Source organism: Equus quagga, unplaced genomic scaffold (genome assembly GCF_021613505.1).
Source record: "Equus quagga isolate Etosha38 unplaced genomic scaffold, UCLA_HA_Equagga_1.0 97287_RagTag, whole genome shotgun sequence".
In the NCBI taxonomy this organism is placed as follows: Eukaryota; Metazoa; Chordata; class Mammalia; order Perissodactyla; family Equidae; genus Equus; species Equus quagga.
In genome coordinates this window covers 1-5,685 of record NW_025804239.1, presented here as the reverse complement: position 1 = coordinate 5,685, position 5,685 = coordinate 1, and the positions used below count along the sequence as shown (strand labels likewise).

At 41.3% G+C, this 5,685-nt stretch overlaps 1 long non-coding RNA gene across 1 annotated transcript; it reads right to left on the bottom strand.

Moving 5' to 3' along the window:
* Nucleotides 1-2,797: 2,797 nt before the first annotated feature.
* On the bottom strand, nt 2,798-4,169 carry LOC124234626 (uncharacterized). Its single transcript, XR_006887365.1, has 3 exons — nt 4,071-4,169; nt 3,459-3,551; nt 2,798-2,972 (listed from the first exon to the last, which is right to left on the bottom strand). It is a non-coding gene; the product is annotated as an uncharacterized LOC124234626 (long non-coding RNA).
* Between the last annotated feature and the right edge of the window lie 1,516 nt (nt 4,170-5,685).

Below are 5,685 nucleotides of genomic sequence, written 5' to 3'. Positions count from 1 at the left end.
GAAATTCTTAATAATTTTATCTTTGAACTTGTGGGTTTTTAAAATTAAGATATAATTGACATATAACATTATATTAGTTCTAGGTGTAAAACGTAATGATTTGATGTTTGTGTATATTGCAAAATGATCACCACAATAAGTCTAATTAATATCTACCACCATACACAGTTACAAATTTTCTTTTTCTTCTGATGAGAACTTTTAGGACTTACCCTCTTAGCAACTTTCAAATATACCATATAGTGTTATGACATTATATCCCCAAGACTTATTTATTTTATCACTAGAAGTTTGTACCTTTTGACTCCCTTAACCCATTTCATCCACCCCCATCCCCTGACTCTGACAACCACCCATCTGTACTTTGTGTCTATGAGTTCAGGTTTTGGGGCTTTTTTTATATTCCACATACAAGTGAAGTCATTCAGCACTTGTCCTTCTCTGTCTGACTTACTTCGCTTAGCTTAATCTGGTCCATTTATGTTGTTGCAAATGGCAAGATTTTCTTCTTTCTCACGGCTAAGTAATATTCTATGATATATATACATACCACATTTTCTTTATCCATTCATCTGTTAATGGTCACTTTGGTTGTTTCTGTATCTTGTCTATTGTAAATAATACAGCAATGAACATGGGGGTGCATATACCTTTTCAAGTTAATGTTACTGTTTTCTTTGGATAAATACATAGATTGGAATTTCTGAATCATCTGGTAGTTTTCTTTTTAACTTTTTGAGGAACGTCCATGCTCTTTCCGTAGTGGATGCACCAATCTACATTCCCACCAGTGGTGCACGAGGCTTCCATTTTCTCCACATCCTCACCAACATTTGTTATCTCTAATCTTTTTACTCGTGGTCATTCTAACAGGTGTGAGGCGATATCTTATTTTGTCTTTGATTTTCATTTCCTTGACAATTAGTGACACTGAGTACCTCTTCATGTACTTGTTGGCTACCTGTATGTCTTCCTGGGAAAAATGTCTGTTTAGTTCCTCTGCCCATTATTAAATTGGATTGTTTGGGTTTTTTTTTTGATACTGGGTTGCATGAATTCTTTATATATTTGAGATATTAATCTCTGTCAAATATATGATTTGCAAATATTTTCTCTCACTCATTAGATTGCCTTTCATTTTGTTGATGGTGTCCTTCTCTGTGCAGACACTTTTTAGTTTGATGTAGTCGAGCTTGATTGTTTTTGCTTTTGTTGCCTTTGCTTTTGGTGTGAAGTCCAAAAAATCATCCCCAAGACTGATGTCCAGGAACTTACCGCCTATGTTTTCTTCTAGAAGTGTTATGGTTTCAGGTCTTATGTTCAAGTGTTTAATCCATTTTGAGTTAATTTCTGTGTATGGTGTAAGATAATGGCCCAGTTTCATCCTTTTGCATGTGGCTTTCCACTGAACGTATGTTTTTTAAGTGAAATCCAATGGACCAACAGAGTATGTTCATGGGTAAAGTACGTATGCACAATATGGGTGTCCACTATTCCTTGCCAGTCCATTCACAAATAGCATTAGTGATGCCCCATGAGCACATGTTTCCAGTGGATCCACATGCATGGGGGTTCAGTGAAATTCAGGGTATGTATAGGATAAGCCAATTACGTCCACTGCTGAGTAAATTCAAGTGCTGACAGCGGCTAGAGGTCACGCTTCCCTTTTGAACCAAACCTTGCTTCAAATGCAAAAAGAAGTCAACGGAGTTCTAAGAAACATAATTCTGTCATATCCTTTTGTGTGTTACTCCCCTGTATTTGCCAAAAATGTGTTTTGAAAATAATGACATAGATGGTAAGGAAAAGAGAGAGAAACCTGTAGTTGCTTTTCTTTCTGCTCCTTTCTTGAGCATCAATAAACCAAAGATAGTGTTGGTAGGGTGTATACATACCAAGAAGAGAAATAAAAAGAGTTGAGTTAGTTTTGTACAGGGCATCCACCCTTATGGTAAGAATGGGATACATGCACTAGCTATGAAATGCAAATGATGCAAGTTTAGTGATTCCACACATGTGTCAATGCTCTTATATTTGCATTTGAAACTAACATTTCACATTATAAAGATGAATGGTAAAATTCATGGTAATAATTAAAAATTCTAATGTTCCCTTACTTAGAACAGTAACAAACCGCAAACAAAAGCCACTATGACAAGTCAGGAGAGAGAGAAAGACTGTAGAAGATAGAGAAAAGTTTTATATTTTTGTAGTTTTAAACGCACTTGTTCCTGCTTTTTAAACAAGGGTACCACATTGTCAATGTGCACTGAGCCTTTCAAATTATGTGACCAGCCACTATAGAAATGATGCCTATTAGAGGTAGGGTAGAGGGAATGAGTTTTCTGGCATGATTCCAAGGTCTTGGTTTGGTGACTGAGGATGACAGTACCACTGCTGGCTCAAGGGAGCCAGGAGGAAGAGCAAGGGGAGATAATGAAAGCAGCTCAGTAAATGTTGTGTTTGAGATGTCAGGAGGACATTCAGACAGACACATCAGGCAGATAGACACCCAGGCCTGGGCTTGAGAGAGAGTTGGGTTACCCACAGAAGGGAGGCCTCAGGCAAATAGTGAAGGTTGTTCAGGGAGCAGTCAGAGAGAGGGAGAGGAGCTCTGAGGAGACCTAAGATGCAGTGGGAAGCAGTGTGGAAGGCAGAACCTGATGTGTAGAGCTGGATTTGCCCATGACAATCCAGTACAAGAGATGTCATATTATTAATTTTTCTAGACAAATTTAATTCTGGCCCAGGATCCCATTTGAGAGATTGTCAAGAAGCCCTCACCCAGTCACTTTGCATGGCTCCACGTTCCTCTGCTGGAGGAGCAGCACTCTCGAGGTTTACACAGTTTTGCAAACTTCTTTAGTTTCACAATATTGGTGCTAAGCACCTTAGCTGAGAAAGGAAAAATGTGTCAGCAGCCTTCTTTCTTCTTTTTTTTCCTGCCCATCTCCGTTGTTGCCCATCTTCTTCTGCAGGTATGAGAGGTGGATTTAGAGGGATGCAAATAAAACTTAAGTTCCAGAGCCTGTTCCAAAGACCTGTATTTAATTTATATGCATAATTTTGTATATTTTCCTTAAAAAGGGCCCTAAAATTGTATAATCTTCAGGGCCTCAGAAGGCACAGTTTTTTCCCAGATACTGCATAATGTACACACCAAAGCCCCAGACCTGCTGATAAGGCCATGTGGTCTAGGCCTGGCATCTTGATTGCACTGTGAATGTTACACAATTCCTCTGATGCCATTTTCATCAGAGCTATTTAGAGAGGGGTTCCCAATCTGGGGAAAGGGAGGAAACTTTTTGAGATACTACCTCCCTGAAGAACTATTGCTATTTGTTTATATTCTAAAGCATATAAGGTATATATACTGCTTAATCTATTGCCAGCTGCTGCAACAAACATCTCCCAAATTGTCAGGGGTTGAACCCAACAGTAACTGACTTCTTGCTCACGTGATCCTCAATGCAGTTGCTGCTGGCTGGCAGGCAGGTTTCACAAGTGCGACTCCTTTCATCTGACTCCCCATCCTGAGAGCACAGAGTCCTCTGCATGTAGCCAGAAAGAAGGAAGAGAAAGTGGCCACTTCCTTAAAGTTTCAGTTGTGAGAAACACTCCTCTCTTCCACTCATATTCCACTCTTGAGAAACACACCATGGACTCACCTATATGCAAGGGGGGCTGGGAAATGAATTCCCTGGCTGGACAACTGATTACCAGTGGTAACTCTATATTATGGGAGGTAAAAATATGAATTGTAGTAGACAGTTTTCTCAGCTTAAGTGGGGTAAGCTGGTAGTAAGACCACACATTCAGAGCAAATCCCACTTTCTGGTAACACTGGGAAGAGCAAATAAATGTTGCAGAAAATATCTTCTACTTTGTTTGTTTGTTTGTATGGGGCTTTCATTAGCCAAACGAGAGGCGCTCTCCAGAAATGTTACTCTCAGCTCCAGGGATGGTAATTTCTCACTAACAGTCAGAGCACTTGTAAAGGCTGCTCCAGGCTCTGAATGAAGCACATACCTTTAAACACTGTTTCTCTTTGTTTCAAAAATAGACTGTACCTCAGGCCAATTTGTGGAATTGGAGAAGTTCGACTTCAGGATATCCAGTCTCCACTTGGTACTCAGTTTCAGATGCCCAGGGCCTGCTCACTTTTTAACTCTATCCCTTATCAGACAACCTCCTGCAAGGCAAGGCCTTTACATATTTCATATTTGAATACTTGAAGTGATGGAGTTAGAGCCTGAAAGACAGGGGTAGGTGCCGAAAAAAAGGTTGAACAAAAAGAGAAAGAAAGAGAGAGAGAGAAATTATCATCATTATTGACCTTAAAAACTCATTTGCTGTACTTCTTTTCCATTGCATCTGAAGTCTTCTCTTTCTCATTGTGGAATAAAGGCTCTCTCCTTCCTTAAACAGACTCCAGGCAACAGGAAGCAGGTGGGAGTCTTCTGGTGCAGGGAGTCTCCTCACCTCCGGATTATCCTTTATCCAAATCCTGCCCTGGGGTTAATCCTGTTTTCAACACTTTCCCTTTAGGGGAGGGAGAGCAAGAGCCTTTCCTCCTCCTGTTCCTTCCCCACCTTCATGCTTACCAAGATGATTAAGCTGCTCTGATGCACAAAATAGGGAACCTCAGGCCCAGCCAAAATAGCCCCTAACCAATCAGTGTCAAGAAGTTACCATTATTATTTTTTTAAAAAAAGCAATAATGGAAATAACATTTACTCTGTACTGGGTATGTGTATTAGACAGGTTTCTACGGCAATCGTGCCTCAAAACAGACACTGAACATCTCAGGAAATTATGTCAACATTTACTTTTCTCCTTCATGGGTCTGCAGGGTGACTGGACTGCAGCTGGTCTGCGGTGGGCTCACCGGGGCTTGACTGACTAGATTGGATTCCAGGCTGGAGGTTGGGTTCTTGTCAACTTCAGAGGTTTCTTTATTCTGGGACCAGGAGCTACAAGACATGAGCTTCTCCAAGTCCTGGCAGATGGCAGAAGCGGAGGAGCCAAGTCAAACCACGCAAGCCTATTTAGAGCCTCTATTTCACTGACATTCCGCTATCCAAGCAAGTCACATGGCCAACCCCAAAGTCAATGAGGTGTGGCACTGCACAGAGTCATGGATGACAACAGAAGAAGTGGGGACAGTGAGCCTATCCATCACAGGAGAGAGCTTTCACCACAAAAGTAACGTGTGCTAAACACACACACCAGAAATACACACACAGGCACATGCACACAAGCACACAGAACATACATTATCCTACCGATAAAGGACACAATTGGAACACTTTTCTCCTAGTCTCCCACCATCCACCCAGATGCTCAAGCCAAAACCTCAAAGTCATCCTTGCTTCTATCCTCCTCTCACTCCCAGCACCTAATCCATCATCAGGTTCTATCTCCAAATAAGGCTGGAATCCACTACATTCTGCAATTCCATGGTAACCACCACAGTCCAAACCTACATCATCACCTCAGGCATAGCCAACTGCAATTGTTTCCTAACTGGTCTCCTTCTTCCACACTTGCTCCTGCCCCAGGGACCCACCACAGGATAGACACAACATGTACCCACAACACGGCAGACACAGCATGTACCCACCACACAACAGACATATCATGTACCCACCACACAACTGATAAACTGAACTTCACCATGTTGGG